Here is a 17,748-nt window from a genome sequence, read left to right as displayed (position 1 = left end):
GGCTCAGGTCATGATCCCGCGGCTTGTGGGTTCAAGGCCCATGTCGGGCTCTGTGCTGACAGCTCGGAGCCTGGAGCCTGCTTCGGATTCTGTCTCCCTCTCTCTCTGCTCCTCCCCTGTTCACGCTCTGTCTCTCCCTCTCTCTCAAAAATAAATAAACATTAAAGAAAAAAGCCTTAAAAGTCATGCACCCCCTCACTTAACTCTTTGACCTTGTCATATACTTACCTTGCCAGTCACTAGATCCGCTCAGACCATGAGGGTCTCTTTGCCATTACTTGAATACTACAGGCATTTTGCATTTGATGTTTTATCTCATCTTTTCCTGGGTATTTTCATGTTCCTCCCTATAACTCTTTTTTAGTCTTTGCCCAAATGTTCCTTTCTCAGTGATGATTTTCATGAACCACTATATTTAAAATCCACAATATATGCCCATGCCAGCGCTCCCTGCCCTACTTTCTAGCTTTATTTTTTGTTATTTTTCTAGCACATACTACCTTTTTAATATTTTCTACAAGTTGTTTATTTGTGTGTAGGTTCTCGTTCTGTCCCCTACTAGACTGTGGGACCACGATGGAAGAGTATTCTGGCAATTTTGTTCACTAGTGGATCCCAAGAATCAAGAACGGTACCTGACAATCAATGAACATTGTTTGAAATAAACGGATGGCTGTTTGTATTGAATAACAGGGGAGGAGTTACTGTTGACATGGACACATGGGGGAGTCATTGCAGAAGTTAGAGGGTGCAGTCAGGAGCTGCCTGCTCTGGAGAGTAAACTGATGATGGTATAAACCGTCAGATCTAACCATAGATCACTATGGTTAGAAATCAGAAGTAGACTATCCATATTATCATGCCATTGCAATAGCACCGATGAGAACATATAGGGACATGATCTGAGTCCAGAAGTGTGAAAATAAGCGTAGATTCAAGAGACATTGTGAAGATACCATTAAACAACGTAGCCAGGGGATGGAGATAGAATATGAAGAATATGGGGAAGATAAAATCATGCTTATAATTTCAAGTCATAAGGATGGTGAGGTCATTGTTGCTGTTAACAATACTAGGAAGCAGCAAACTCATGAATCATGAATCAAAGGAAATGTAGATGGGTAGAGCCAAGATGAACTCGAAGACCTATCAGGCAATTGCTCTGCACAAGAGGAGATTTTGCCCTTAAGGGGACATATAGAAATGACTGGAGACGTTTTTGGTTGTCACCACTGGGGGCCACAGGAGAATGCTACCTATGATGATGCACCCACAACGAATCTACATCCCATAATACACCACACATTATATGGTCCAAAATGGTAGCAGTACCGAGCTGAGAAACTAGCATTTGATATGTCGAATTCCTAATGCTTGCTGTGTATTTATAGAAAACCACTCAAAAGTCACATTTGGAATCCGGAAGAGAAGGTCTTTCTAGTAATATAGTTTAATATTCTTGTGTTTGATATTAATCTGATTAATATTAATTTCATATTCTGTAGTTTAGTAATAAGTGTTTCTGGTGCTAATCATGAGAATAATTAAAATCATCAAGAAAATGCAGTTTGAATGAGAAGCGAAACACAGAACTTTGGAAAATTGATAGGTACCTTGTTGATTAGGGAAGGTGAGGCAGATAAAAGGGCAGCAGCTTTGGATGAAATGCAACACAGAGACTTGATAACAGTGTGAGGGGAAAAAATTTCAAGAAGATGTTTTACATGACAGGTGAGATTGTATCTTTTATCCTTTGAGAGCTGAGACTCTAACAAAGAATAGGCAAGAGGTGAGCCACAGTTTGATCAAACGCCCAAGTGGTAGGACCTGGGCCACCGGTGTACCAATGGTGCCACTACTCTAAGTGACGAAGCCAGGAGCAGAAATAGTCTCTAAGGGAAGAGACCAGGACTGCAAGAAAGACAACACGGTGTAGAGACCAGAAAATTCTGCTCTCTTGGGTGGGGTTCTTTCCCTTTTGTTTGTTGCCTTTTATTTGCTTGACCCCATATTTCTTCTTCTGTAGAGGTTGACAATCGGTTAGTATCGTGTGTCTGTGGTCAAGTATATATGTGGTCAAGTATACACGTGGCATAGAATATAGTGTAAAAGGGCTGCTCATTTCCTTCACACCCCTTTTTCGACCTTCCTCTTCCGGGCTCTGGGTCAGTCTTTTTCCTCAGGCTTTCCAAGGAGCTTTGGCCAATGGTAGCCACGTGTAGAAGATTAGAGGGTAGGGGGAAGGGATTCCCTTTGTTTCTGAAGGAATCTTTTCCATGGCCCCCACTTCTGCTCTATGCCCACTGCCTGTTCCATGGTGTCAGCTGATGAAGGGCAGCTGTGTCCCAGCGCTGGTTCCTCAAAGGCTCTGGTGCCTGGGCTGGGGCAACACCCCGTCCTCTTGTCTTTGTTCATTTCTACACACTTGTCCAGGCATTCTGGAATGCCTCATTGTGCATTGCTTGGATTCTGTGCTTCTCTATCTGCTCTACAGGCAATCATGTGGATACAGTTCCTGTTTCTGTCAGTTCTAGGGTGTCCAATGACCCTGAGTAATACTGTGGACAATTCAGAAAAGGGTAAGAATGTCTTCTTTTGGGTCTCTTAAGTTGCAAATGTTGACAGTAAGTCCAGATGAGGATGCGTGTAAATTATAGACTTAGATACAAATGTCTGATATCAGTACAGCCCTGAATCATCAATCTTGAATCATCCCTGAGTTACTCAGGTTTTATATTTGTTATGTTCTGCTAAAGAGAAGCTAACAAATTGTTTAAATTAAGAGATGCTCTTTCCCGGGTATAGATTCATGAAAATTATATCCCTTCAGTTCTCATATAAAAGATTTTGGAATCCACAGGCAATATTTTCAGCCACTACAAGTTTCCAATTCTTCAAATGGATGTTTCTTACAAGGGCATTCAATAAAAGTGAAGAGAAGATACGATTTACCGGGGACAGTTGTTTCTTACGTGTGCAAATAAATTGAGTGTAGGAAGGTTGGTTTCTGAGGCCGAAACTGAGCAGTGGGGATCTTCAAAAACTACAAGAGAAATTTCAGGCACTCTTTATATTGTTCCTAGGATTGTCTTCTGGAGACCTGGAAAGGCAATAAAGTTGTTTGTCAATGGAAGAGCCATGTACAGTCTGAGCCACTTTTTCTTCAAAGCTGTTCATCTCGTTTGGTCTAATTCTTGCATTGCAGGATTTTTTAAACAAAAAGAGCCACAGTGAAGTCTTTGAGAACCAGGAGTTGATTCTTATGTTCAAGCCAAACTAGGAATGAAGGGGTTTTCCTGAGGTCCCAGTGTGGCACACTTCTCCCCACACTCTGTTTTTTTCCCAGGCCGTAGCTCAGAGAGATGCCCCATAATAGTTAATAGTTAGATAGGGTTGGACTTGCCTGATGCACAGAGGTGACCTATGTTGGCCACCTCACCGTTTGGACCTACCCAAGCCTTCTTAGGTTCTTGCAACTTAGCGTAACCCCGGAGGGGAGAACAGAAGGGTGAAGTCAAAAATTCCCAATAAAAATGAAACGTAAAGGAAGATGCTTTTGCTTTCTCTTTTGATTCTCCCAATCTGGTGCAGAAGGCTAAAGATTAGGTGCCTGACGTCTTCATTATTATTCCAGTCCTCTGTACTCAGCTCTTGGCAGAGGGACACTTAACCACTCTGAATCTGTGTCCCATCTAGAAAATGACAGCGATCACAGCTTCCTACCCACCTCATCACTTGCATGGAGAATCAAATAACATACGCAAAAAGTAGTTTCTCACATGTACACTTTTCAAAACCACAAACAATTAGTAAAGATTTACAATGCCAAAAAGAGAGGCAATCTTGAGGTGCAACCTACTAGAAGCATTGACCCGTGAGACTCTGCCCAAGGCACTGCCCCCCCCCCCCCCAGGCAAACCCACATCCAGGTAACCCTGATGTCCTGTAATTTTGTACTTTTCCCCTACACCGGTTACAGCTCCGATTATACGGGGTGGGCAATTACGCAGTCATGGTTCACAGGTCTTGAAAAGCATATTTAAAGATCATGGAACAACCTTGTTGGCTGTCACCAAGGAGACGGTTATGCGGCATGACGTAGCACAATTAAGAATACACTTGAAGAGGTGGAATAAAAGCTTTTTCGCTCTGCCCTGGCCAACACTTGATTTTAGCATCTGTGATTTTTCCATTACAGTCGATTAAATGAAAAAACAAAAAAAAAGAAACAAACAAAAACAACTCCGATGAGGTCATGGCAGCCCTCTTTGATCACAGGGATGAGTGACTGTACCATTAATGGGGATGAGAAAGAGCCCTGAAATCACACCGGGAGAGAGAGATGGTGGTTTTAAGCTGTTTTCCGGGGACATGGCAGGAGTGGAGAGACTTTTACTCGGCACACCATGTGACTACGTGCCTAAACATGACGCTAACACAGCGGCAGGGATGCTATGTTCCTCCTGTAGTAACAGTCCTGTCAGGGAGGGAAGCGCCCAGGCACGAGCAAACCTTGGCACCCAGTGCGCGTGACTTCATTTCTCTTGGGGCCTTTGCAGAGGGAGGAGACCGATCGCACTGGCACTGAGCACTGAGAAGCCGCTTAGGAAGCCTGCAACTCCAGCCCCCTGACGTGGCCTCCGGGAATGAAATGCAATCGCTAGTTGGAGACGGAGAAGGCACAAGGCGCACCCCGACTGGTGGGGCTGCAAATACGGCCCAGCAGGGCCCTGTGAGGAGCCCAGGGCAGGAAAGGGAAGAGAAGGAAGAACAGTAATCAATCGGAGAGGGAGGGCAGCAGGGACGCAGGGGCTGCAGGCCAAGTCAGAGACTGTGCTGGGGCCGAGAGACAAGTGGCAATCTCACTGTGGGCAGAGTGGGAGCCTGCTGCATTCGGGGGGGGGGGGGGGAGGTGTCCCTGGGAGGACACAAAGCTAATGGCAGGCACTTTCCATCCAGATCAGGAAGGCAGAGAGGCCTCCCCCCCGCCGCCCGCTGCAGGTGCACACCTTCCCGGCCCGCACGCTGTGGTCTGGCCTCGGTGCTCGGTGCACATCTCTCCCCGCAACCTCTGTCTCTAAAATGAGGATGCTAAGGTGACCCACATCAGAGGGGTCATCTAAGGATGAAAGGTACTAATAGATGTGACGTCTTCAGAAAAACAACCAGTGAGTCCTCAATTACAGTTCGTTCCCGTTCTTTCCTAGGACCTGGTGCCTGGGAAGGTAGTCAGCTACCAACCTCCATGTCCGTGTCCAGCACCCCTCAAACTGTGCGATGCCCACTCGGGCCACCTGCCCCTGCTCTTGCCTCCTTTCGTTTTCCACCTGCCTGCCATGCCCCCTCCCGTTCTTTTGTCTACCCAGCACTGCGGCTAATTTCTCCTTCATTCTATTTCCCTTTTTACTATCTTGGAGCCCTTGGAGCATCCTCTAAAAGCTCTGGACCTCCCATGAGGCAATTCGCATATTCGCCGTTATCTATAGCATTGACATAGGTTGACATGGACCTATTTCCTATGACTGCCAGGCCTGTTTCCAACATATTGTTTTGCCTTTCAAGTTTCTCACTGCCTTGACTTCCCTCTTCCTCTCTGGCGCTGGAGACACCACCACCCGCACAGGCAGGGTGGCCGGGGGTATGGCATGCTTTCCGCGCGACTCCAAAGTGCCATGCTGTAGGCTTTTGAGACGTTATTAAGAAAATGTGCCACATGAGAAAGGATGAAATAGGGCCTTTTAGCAACGTGGATGGAACTGGAGAGTGTGATGCTAAGTGAAATAAGTCAGGCAGAGAAAGACAGATACCATATGGTTTCACTCTTATGTGGATCCTGAGAAACTTAACAGAAGATCAGGGGGGAGGGGAAGGAAAAAAAAAAAAGTTAGAGAGGGAGAGAGCCAAACCATAAGAGACTCTTAAAAACTGAAAATAAACTGAGGGTTGATGGGGGGTGGGAGGGAGGTATTGAGGGAGGGTGGGCGATGGGTATTGAGGAGGGCACCCGTTGGGATGAGCACTGGCTGTTGTATGGAAACCAATTTGATAATAAATTTCATATTTAAAAAAATAGTTAAAATAAAATAAAATAAAATAAAATAATAAAATGTGCCACGTCTGGGAGCCTGGGTAGCTCAGTCGGTTAGGCATGGACTCTTGATCTCAGCTCAGGTCTTCATCTCAGAGTCGTGAGTTCAATTCTGCATTGGGCTTTGCTGGGCATGAAGCCCACGTGAAAAGCAAAAAAAAAAAAAAGAAAAAAGAAAGAAAGAGAAAAGAAAAAAGAAAGAAAAAAGGAAAAGAAAGGAAAGAAAAGAAAATAAAAAAGAAAAGAGGAAAGGAAAGAAAAAGGAAAGGAAAGAAAAAAGGAAAGGAGAGGAGAGGAGAGGAGAGGAGAGAAGAGAAGAGAAGAGAAAAGCGAAAAGAGAAAAGAAAGAAAAGAAAAGAAAAGAAAAGATGCCATGTCAGTATGTGTGGCTGCTAAGGAACACACAGGGTGACCCCTCCACATCCTTCCCCCCCTTTCTCCACTTGACTTGAGATAGACGATATAACTCTGTCCTTAAAACCTGACCGAAGAGCTGAATATCTCGGTTGGTCACGGGCAGATGGCTTGATAACAGGACCTGTGAAGAGGTGAGGTTACAGTGTTCATTACTGGCAACAATTAAAACCCACTCCAAGGGAGCCCTGTTTGACAAGACAGGAATTCTAAAGCCTGGTGATCCTAGAACACAGATAAACAGTAACATCTGCTCTCAGAACAACATCCATACTCATAAACCAAACATTATCTATTGTAAAGATCATTACCTAGAAAGGCTCTCCTGATATTCCTTGTTTGTGCAAAATCCCTCAGCACATTTAGGGTACTCCAAATTTCCTCTCTGGTCCTCACTCAGTCTTTCTCTTTCTCGATCTCTTTTGCCATTGTTAATAACACAGTGTCTCTTTTAAGGCCATAAAGGGACCACTTTTGCACTCATATCATGGTTTATGCCAACGGAGTGCTCAATTTTGCAAATAAACATATGTCTTAGAATTTTACCTCTCAATTCCAGCTTAAATTTGTTGTCGTCCTTTCTTATCGCCTAGAACGATGATGATCTAAAGATCTTTTCTCTCCCCTTTTTGTGATTTTGTTTATTTTGAAAGAGGGTACTCAGCTTTAGAGTTCCCCAGACAGCTGAATTTGTTGTTGTTTTGACAAACAACTGTGCTAACTATTCTATCACTTCGGAAACACTGTCTCCCCCAATTCCAGAGTGTAGCTTACACAATGGTCCATATGGTGAAATCGATCCATGTGAAGAGTATGGCAACGGCTTGTGGACAGCCAGATGCATGGGGGCAGCTCAGGCAAATTAACACCAACCGATGTGCCAAAGTCCTTTGCATCGTTAGTAAAGCAAGTGCCATGTTTGCAGTGGCTTTTGACAAGCTGAATTAATATAGCAATTATATTCAGGCTCTTGGGACTTTGCTGTCTCGCCTTTGAAACAGACACATCGCTGAATCTCCCACTCAGACATGCATTTTAATGTCAGCCCTTTGCCCTTAGACCTGATGGTTCCAGTTAACAGCTAAAATGACCAGTTCAGAGCCAGACCCTAACTGATAGGCTGATTTTGTTTCTTTTGGTTTTGACTTCATATTTTTATTAAAGATTTCTCTCCCACCCCAAATCACTGGTTGAAGATCAGCCCACTACTTTGACAACATGGATGCAAGAAAGACAATCCTATAGGTGAGGAAGCGGCTTCCGGAGTCATTGTCAGCATAGACTCGTTTTCCCTAGAGAGAATGGAGTGTGGGGTGTCTTCTTGGTGTATGTGTCTATTTCCTTAAGATCCTGATATTCTGTTAGGAGGAATGGCTGGGGCACTCCCTCACTGCTCTTGGACTTTCCCCATCCGGCGTTAATTAGTAGAAGATCGAGAAAAACTCGCAACACACTCACACACACACACGCACACACACGCACACAAGAATTGGATTTCTCTGTTTTGCTTCCGGACCTAACTATCTGCTTTCTCTAGGTATCTCTGGTGGTTCTGACTAATCGTTTCCTTGACCTTGGTGAGAATACCTCCACAGCCTTCTCGCAGTCCCAGGATTTGGCTGGGTGATCTCTTGGCAGATCATGAACAATTCTGTTCCTCAGAGTCTTGGTCTTTCAATTTCCCTGTAGTTTTAAAACCTCACGGGGCGCCTGGGTGGCTCAGTCGGTTAAGCAGCCGACTTCGGCTCAGGTCATGATCTCGCGGTCCGTGAGTTCGAGCCCCGCGTCGGGCTCTGTGCTGACAGCTCAGAGCCTGGAGCCTGTTTCAGATTCTGTGTCTCCCTCTCTCTGACCCTCCCCCGTTCATGCTCTGTCTCTCTCTGTCTCAAAAATAAATAAATGTTAAAAAAAATTAAAAAAAAAAAACCTCAGTAAGAATAGGGGACAATATAATAGAATCACTGGATGAAATATTTAAATGGGAGCATTTCAAAAGGTGAACAGAAACATAACGGTATCATTAGTCCCATATTGGACAATAAGGATGTTTATAAATAGACACATGTGTCTAATGGCTTCTAATGGCTTCTAATGGCTTTTTTTCTGGTTTTCTTCTAGATTTTCACCTGCCCCAGAACTTGGTTAGCTAACGGGAAAATGTGCATACCGTATTCTTAATTTTCGATGGGCTTTGAAAATAAATGTAAAGCACTATGCTCATTTCACACTGTGTTAGTGTTTGGTTGAGCCTTTGAGTGACCTGATCCCCCCCACCCCCACCCCCCCAGCAGTGCTGGAGTTACTAGGATCGCGATCATTTCAGTAACATGCGCAAGGCATACAGGCAGCTACAGGAGTCCGATTTTAGGTGAGGGTTACAGTGTGGGGTCAGAGAACATTTCCAGTTGGGTATCTCTGCACCCAACCCAGCTCTACTGTTTAGTGCATGTTCTTAGCCACCTGACCTTCTGCAGTGTCGAAGACCTTCGTTGTCTATGAAATAACTCCGAGTGAGATCTTCAGCTAATGACCAATTACCCATTTCAAAGCAGCGTGTTTGGCTCACTTTGGAAAATCTCTTAAGAGGTGCAGAGCCCTTTGAGGGAAATCAGTCTCAAATGAGAGCCCCATCAGTGCAGAGTTTTTGTGATGTTGGGGGGTATTCATTAGCACTAATAAGCTCTGAAGCATCAGATGATTTCTTTTGTCAAATGTAGTGCACCATTCCATTTTCCCATGAATTGGGTAATCATCTTGATGTTGAACTCCAAATAGGTCATTTGGACAGAAGTGTTTTTCATCTGAAACCTAGCATTTCTAGGTCACTGAAACCCACCAACTTCTGAGCTCCCGAGTACGGAGGCACCTGGACTCCAGGGTCTTAGAACCTAAACCAAAATCCGTCCACGGATGAGATGAGGCAAAGGAAGAAGAAGCTTCGGTTCAGATAATTTTGGAACCACGAGAAATGTTACAGGCCTTCAGGCTGCTGATTCTCAGACTCACCCTGGTGAGGGAGGTACCTGTGTTGCTTTCTATTTTATTTATTTGCTCATGTTTCTCTTCCTCGGTCTTCCGGTTGCAAGGAAGCCAATTCTCAAGAACCCGAATGAGCTTAGCAGAGGATCCGGAGCTCCAGATGAAAAGTCACCTTGGCTGATACCTTGATGGCAGCCCATGAGATCCAGAGCACTGTACCCAGCTAACTTGCCTGTGCTCCCGCCAAATCATGATAGCGCATTGTGAGCTGATCTCTTTGTAAACAGAATTATCGTGTCCCTGCACATAGTATACGGAAGAGTTATGTTTCTAAACACACTCGGCATCTGTACTTGTGAAGTTTTTTTGTAGACAGCTCCCTGAGTCCTCTGAGGATCGATGTTTTCCGTAGACCACATTGTGAGTGGTGGTTTAACCCTACTGTTTCGGAAAACTGAGGCACAGAAACACGAAGCCACACAGAGTGACAAGACAGACTGCTGTTCACAGGGGTAGAGTCTCAGTGCGGAGGCAGATCATGCTCGTGCGTGTCTGCACGCATGATTGAATATACAAAACAATCCTACGAGGTGGCTATGGAAATAAGAATTTTATTCTGAAAGTAAGGAGCTAAAAAAAAAGGCTAAGCAATCGGTCCCAGATTCACTGTGGAAAGTGGGAGCCAAATCAGGTCTTGGAACCCAAACCCTATGCTTACTGATCTAAAGTGTTTAAAAGAAGTCAAATAAAATAAACAAGGAGAAGATGCCCTCGGATTTGTTACTATGAAGTTATTTAGGATCTTTCCCAACTCTGTTTCACGTGAGTGGATGTATTCGTTTTCCTTGGATGAGTGACACGTTACTACCAGTTCAGAAGATGAGTAGAAAATTACTAAGATGTCTACTCCCTCGCAGTCTTTGTGGGTCAAGAGTCCAGGTTGAGCTCAGCTAGTTCTCTGCTCAGGATCTCACCGGGCTGAAATCAACACGGTGACCAGGGCTCATTCTCATCTAGAGTTTAGGGTCCTTTTCAGGATCATTCTGGTGTGGACAGAATTCTGTTTCTTGTGGCTAAAGGACTGAGCTCCTCGTTTGGAGTTGGCTGATGCCCAGATCCTAGAGACCCCGATCTGAGCTCAATGCTTTCCAGTCCCAGCAACGTGACGCTCCATAGACCCTTGCGCTTCCACTCTGTCCTTTTAAGAACCCATCTGATTATGGCAGGCTCGCACACCCCCTCTCCCTTTTGATTAACTCAAAGCCCCCCAAAAATGATATTTCAGTGATCCATAGGTTCTGCCGGCACTCAGGGGAAGGGGTTTTAGAGGGCGTGGTCACCAGGGATGGGGATCTTGAGGCCATCGTGAAATTCTGCCCACCACAGTGGATAAATTAGAAACAAGACCTTGGGTCACTCAAATCTTTGCACACCTGCTTCCAAACAGCACTGAAGCAGAAAACGTGGAGCGTGCGCTTTGTTTTGGTCTTGTTAGTACTCCTATGCATGAGGCTCGTGCGTGGCTAACGTCAACAAATGTTGGGCAAAAGGATTTAAATACATGGATTTACTGTAGTGGCTCCTTCAGGACCCAAATAAAATACTAATTATTACTTAAATAATAAACAAGTGACCCATGGTAGCTTAATAGAGCACAGCATAGGCTTTATAATGTCAATAGCGTATCAACTGTGGACATATTTCATGATGAAAGGCATAAAATTGGCCATCTTTTATCTACGTTGCTTCATTTTGGTCTAGATAAATATTATCTTCAAATAAAATAACACAAAGAAATTAAGGAGCATCTGTGGTACACCAGAACATGTTTTAACATGTCCCTTCACACGGCAACCCTAAAATACTGTGCTGTATCTACATACGGCAGCCAAGGAGCGAGGTCCAAAGATCTGAACCGAGGAAGTGCTCAGGAGTGTGCTTGAATCTCAGTGTCTCTAGTCTCCGAGCCGGGCTTGGAGTGCTCACCCCCAATCACCCCAATGGAAGGATGGCTTTGACCTTCTGTAGCCCCGCCTTGCCCACTGTCCACCTGAGCCATGAATTCATAGCTGCAGTGGCAAAATGGAAATGAGCAAATGATTGTTACACTCCCAGGAGTCCTATAGTCAACGAAGACTTTGTTTTTTATAATTAAACACACACACACACACACACACACACAGAACCTTCTTTTTCCCACCTGCTACTGTATCAGAAACCCATCATTTACCTAGGGCCTTTAAACACCACAGGTCTGATGAAAAAAAAAAAATATCAGTGTTCCTACATTTATAAGCTACATTTCTTCCCCACTGCAAATATGTTTATAAAAAAAATAAGTGGCAATGGACTTTAAGAAGGGAGAGAGAGTGAGTTCTTAATTTTTTTTTTTTTTAACCACAAAGTAATGGGCTCCAGTTCCTGGTAAAATACATTTCCCAGAAATGCGCTGCGGATAAGAGTGCAGCAGGAAGAATGAATTGAGGAGCTGGAGGCAAAAGCAAATGTGAAACAAGGTACAGAGAAGAGAGGGGAAATACAGCAGATCGAGCCCTAAAATGAACCCCCAGGGAAGGGGCCCCGGGGCCCAGATGGAAGGCACCTCCCCAGCTGTGACTCCAGACTTGCAGGACTCCCACTGGAGCAGGTGGTTCTCAGGGGGCCCCTGGCTACCCTGCTTTGTCCCACGCTCCTTTCTGACTCATCTCTAACTTCTGGACTAGGGGAGGGGCCTTCAAGGCTGACCCAGGGAAAGCCTGGAGGGCGTGGGGGCGGGGGTAGCAGGGCAATGAAAGTCACAGTGTAGTTCTCTTTCTCTAATTCTCAGGTTGAATTGTGTCCCCTATAAAGGATACGTTGAAGTCCTAACTCACAGTTACTCAGAATGCGGCCTCGTGTGGAAATGGGGTCATTGCAGGTCTAGTTAGTTAAGACGAGGTTGCGCTGTAGCTAGTGGGTTAAGGTGGGACCCTATTATGACTAGTGTCCCTAGAAAAAGCCACGTGAAATCACAGCAATAGGACGCCATTGGACAACGAGGCAAGGCTGGACGAGTCATAGCCACAAATGAAGGATCCCCAACAATTGCTGTCACCCCGGGGACTAGAAGAAGCAAAGAAAGAGTGTCCTCTACGGGCTCACAGAACATGGTCTGGCTGACACTTTGACCTTCAGCACCATGAGACAATAAAATGCAGTTGCTTTAAGCTTGAAGCCCCTGTGTCCGTGGTCCCTGGTTAAGGCAGCCTGGGAAACTGATTCAATCCGGTGCAGGGCTTTTACCCCCAGCCCCAGCCCCACTCCATTCTAGTAATTCGTTCTCTGTGTTCACAGCCACGGAGCACTATGTGGCTCTCGTTCAGAGAAAAGAGGAAGTCCTTCTAGCAATATTTTCTCTAAGATTTAAGGGGCAAGAGAGGACTTGAGGTGCAGACAGATGGGAGGGGGAGGGACTTCTCACCTCTATCCCCAGACTGAAACTCTCCTGGACTCATTTGGGGAGGTCAGATGGAGAAGGACGTTGATGGGAACAAGAGGACAGTGGACACAGGAGAGACGCCTGAGCCCTGCACAGAGGAAGGACAGGTCCACCAGAGCCACCGAGAAAGGAGAGAACTGGTCCCGGGGTCCACTGAGACCACACGGTCTGCCACAGTCTGTCTGAATGTGCTACCCTTCCCATCTGGGTCTGGAAAGTTCACGCCTTGTGTTTATGCCATTGTTTCATCTGGCGACCGCCCAGCAGGGCTGAAGCCTGGCTGTGCTCTGGAATTGCGAGAGGCCCCTACCTGACCCCAGGCAGACATCCCTCCCCTCTCCCTGTGAGTTCCCCAAGACCCCCGCAATAGCACAAGAAATAAGGTAAGACCCAGTCACCGCTGAGTGGTGGGGGCTGGAAAGGAAAAGGCCCCTCCCGACCGAAGGAGAGACCGGTTTGGGATCTCAGCACAGGCTGGTTTGGTGTGTCCCCCATTTGCCCAAGGTGTCGTGATTCAGGAGCACAAAGAAACTCGTCTAGAAACCAAGGAGCCATCTATGAAAACAGGGGCTACAGAGCAGAGAGAACAGCTCAGAGAATTCTAGATTCAGGGGCTTTTGTGGTTTTCCCCCTGACACGTGTGACCATAGCTGCACAAGCTCCCCTTTCTCCTTTGATTCTACTCGAGGCTCAAGGGGTCAGGCAGCTCCCGCATCTTCCGAGTGGCTTCTAGGAGAGATTTCTCCATTCCACCGAAATGTAGAGAGAGCTTTCTGGTGTGTGTGTGCGTGTGTGTGTGTGTGTGTGTGCACATGTTTCTTTGTGAGTTGGAAGGAAATTTTATTTTTATTTTCCCTTCCAGATGTTTAGATTGATAGAAAAATTACAAAGTCAGTACAGAGTCCCCGTGGACCTGTCACCCACTTTCCGTTTTCCCTCAAGTTACCGTCTTAACGGACCAAGATACATTTGCCAACACTAGGGAGCCGGGACTGTGAGTTACTCCTAACTCCACTCCCGGCGGCATTCAGATTCCACCAGTTTTTCTCCTCTGGCCTTTTTCTGTTCCAGGATCCTACAATGGATACCATGCTACGGTCAGTTGACACATCTCTGGTGTCTCTGGTCCGTAACAGATTCTTCGTCTTGATTTTTCATGGCCATGCCCTGGTTAAGTATTTGTATAGACTGTCCCTTAAATTGGGGTTGTCTTATGGTTTCTGTATATTAAGCTGGGTTGTAGGTTTTGGGAAAGAACACCCTGTCAAGTGCCTTGTCATCACATTACGTTAGGAGGTAAGTAACGTCCCCATGATATCGCTGGTGGCTTTTTTAAAGTGTAAGTTTTATTTATTTATCTTGAGAGAGAGAGAGAGAGAACGCAAGCAGGGGAGAAGCAGAGAGAGAGGGAGAGAGAGAGAGAATCCCAAGCAGCAGGCTCTGTGCTGTCAGCCCAAAGCCTGATGCGGGGCCCTAACTCATGAACCTGAAGATTATGACATGAGCCAAAGCCAAGAATCAGACGCTTAACTGACCGAGCCACCCAGGCGCCCCATCACTGGTGGCTGTAACGCTGATCGGTCGGATAAGCTTCTGCTTGCCAGCGTTCTCATCTGTAAAGTCAATATTTTCCCTTACCACCCTGTATTCTTTGGAAGTGAGCCACTAAGCCCATCCTGGAAGGTTTATCTTCATAACTCGTTTGGAATTCTCTTGTAAGGACACTTTTGCGTTGTTGGGAAAAGAGGCCATGCCTGGACCCACCGCTGCCATTTTGCCATCACCAGAGGACAAAGCCGAAGGCGGGGAACAAAGACAAAACACAGGCAGAAACGTGGAAAAGGTCTAAGTTCTTCCCGGTGCCATGTAGCCCCTGACTTGATGAACCTACCTCACGTTAGGCGTGGGGTAGTAAATGTCATTAAAGCCATTTGAATTGGCTTAAAGTGCAGCTGAAAATAAATTCAGCTGCCTCAAAGGCCGTGAGACATTTGTGTGCACCCCCTCGGCCAATCCCAGAGGGGAGCCCCGCGTTGGAGCGCCCTGGATGCGTTTAAAGAGGAGGAGTAGCCAAAAGGAGGAAGGAGGACCTTAGGAGCTTAAGAAAATGATGTCCCTGTGTCTTGCGGATTCCTGTGTTCCAGGGCCAGCTGTGTCCTCAAAGCAGAGCACGGGGAAGGGACCTGGCATCTCGGACCGTGCCAGTCATATAGCAGGGCGCTGGCTTTTCACTTATAGCCACCGTGGAGAGAGCATGAGAAAGCGCGGGGAGAACAAGGCACTGAGAAGGTGTGAAAGAACAAGTCGCAGGGCAGATCAAGGCAGGATGAGAGGAGCACTTGAGATGTTCTCCTGAAAAGCCGAAGATTTGTCTTGGGGCCAATGCTCCACCTGACAGGAATGCTTCCCGAATTAGAACTTGGGGCCTCTGGAGGGAGCACTGATCAGAGGGCTCTTTCGAGCTTCCTGACGCGTCAGGGGCAGGTCCTCGTTAGCGGCGGTTCTGCTTGGGTGGCTGAAACTTTTTCCAGGAAAAGTTTTTGTTGTTTTCTTTTTCTCCTTTTGCATTAAGAGTTTCTTTTTTAATCGGAAGCAATTATCCCCCCAGAACTGTACAGAGTGCGTCTTCAGAGGACCCCTGGACACTGCAAGTTTTTTCTAATTCCTCAGCGTCTGAAGTTCGCCAGGAATTCACAGCCGGGGAAAACGGCTCCTGGAGATCAAAGAATCCCAGCACAGAAACACCTTGGAAACAAGGGAGAGAGCACATCCAGAAGTCAAGACTCCTGCTCAGGAAAACGAGAAGAAAAGTAGCACTGCACACATCAAGAGAGGGGGGAAACAATTATTGGTGACGGGAAGGTGTCACCGAAAGAAGAAACCGGTGGGCGAAGTGCTGGGAGAATTCGCAAGGTTCAATGGGAGAAAAGGTATTTTTCTTCCCTTTATCCTCCCACAGCCCTTTAAAACAAAAACAAAAACACGGAGAAGTAGAGCTCACCCTTGAGCTTTTATTATTTAATTAGAAATGTTTAGATACGTTAATTTTCAGCTTCTCCACATAGCATTTTTGTTTTCGCAATATGCACACACGAAAAATGTCTGTCTTACGAGTGTTTGGTTCTCTCCTGGCACTCTATTAATAAGTTTTGAGAGTGAATCATCCTGTGCTTTAGGAATATCAGCCTATAGGCTGGAAATGGTTTGTAACTCTTTGGGTTTTAAAGCCCCTTTTCTTGTAAAATCCTTATTTCTCTTTTCACAACAGCCACCCTAAGCTGCATACCAAAGAACAGAAGCCTAATTTAATTATGTTCATTGAATTCCTTCGAGTAGATTTCACTGATTTTTACTCCCATTTTTCAAAGGTTAGCTATACAGGATAGAGAATCCCAGGACACTGGCTACACAAGGAAGTCATTAGGGCCATTGTGACTCTCCACCTTGAGTTTCCCACCTAGATTTGAATTCCGTCTTTAAACAGAGAGAAAGGTCTCTGCCTAGGACAGACCTCCAGGAGAGTGGGGCATGATCCAGACCCCACACATGTATTTTCCTCCTGTTTCCTGACCCTGCCTGGCTCTGTAATCACAGTTCTAGAAACTTCTCTGGGCTTCAGGACTAGGGGGTTTCCTTAGGACCTCATGGCCCCGCCTCCTTCTCCGCTTCTCACAAGATGTTATTTTCTTATAGGTGGAAAAGAGCAGCCCAGCCTGCAAGTAACTATGGGGGGGGGGTGGGATGTGATCCCTGAGACCCTTGAAATAGTGTTGATGGGAGCCGGTGGTGAATCTCAACCATCCCACAATTCTTCCTTCAGTCTCACCTCCTTTGGTCTTTGTCCCTTTCACCCTTTTTTCCCACTCCCACTCCCAACCCCTGCCTCTAGCAGCCACCAGCCTGTTCCAAATCCCTATGAGCTTGATTCTATTTTGTTTCTTAAGATTCTACACAGTACATGTCCTTCTCTGCCTGGCTAATTTCACTCAGCACGACGTCCTCAAAGCCCATCCATGCTTCCGCAAATGGCAACGTTTCACTGTTTATGGCTGAACAATATTCTGTTACATACTTAGACCATGATTTTTTTTTTTCTGTAGAGCATCGATGAATCCATTGACGGACACTTACGTTGTTGCTTCTGTCGTTTGGATGCTGTAAATAACGCCACAGTGAACATAATGGTGTGCATATCGTTTCAAGTGAGTGTTTTCATTGTCTCTGGATAAATACCTAGAGGGAGAATTGCTGGATCATAGGTTAGTCCTCTTTGGGGGGTTGAACGTTCCCTTTTCTCCACATCCTCACCAACACTTGTTAGGTCTTAGCTTTTTGATGACCACGTTCTAACAAGCGTGAGGTCATATCTCATTGTAGTTTTGATTTGTATTTCCCTGATGAGGAGTGATGTTGAGCATCTTTTCATGCGTCTGTTGCCCATCCGGATGTCTTCTTCAGGAAAAAAAAAAAATTCATTCAGATCCTCTGTCCATCTTTTAATCAGATAGTTTCTTGCAGTTCAGTCCTATGAATTCTTTATATGTTTTGGACATTAGCTCCTTCTCAGATGACTTGCAAAACACCTTCTCCCATTCCGTCAGCTGCCTTTTCATTTTGTTTTCTGCTCCCTTTCCTGCGCAGAACCTTTTTAATTGGCGGTAGTCTCACCTACTTATTTTTGACTTTTCTTTTTTTTTTTTTTTTTTTGCCTGGGTCCTGGTGTCAGATTCAAACAGTCATTTCCAGGACAGCCTCTTGAGCATGAATCTTTCTCAAATGTCCGTCTTGT

The sequence above is a fragment of the Lynx rufus genome, unplaced genomic scaffold (genome assembly GCF_022079265.1).
Source record: "Lynx rufus isolate CCGP_SWC_20201006 ecotype Redwood Valley unplaced genomic scaffold, mLynRuf1.p SCAF_4, whole genome shotgun sequence".
Lineage (NCBI taxonomy): Eukaryota > Metazoa > Chordata > Mammalia > Carnivora > Felidae > Lynx > Lynx rufus.
This window is presented reverse-complemented; position numbering follows the sequence as displayed.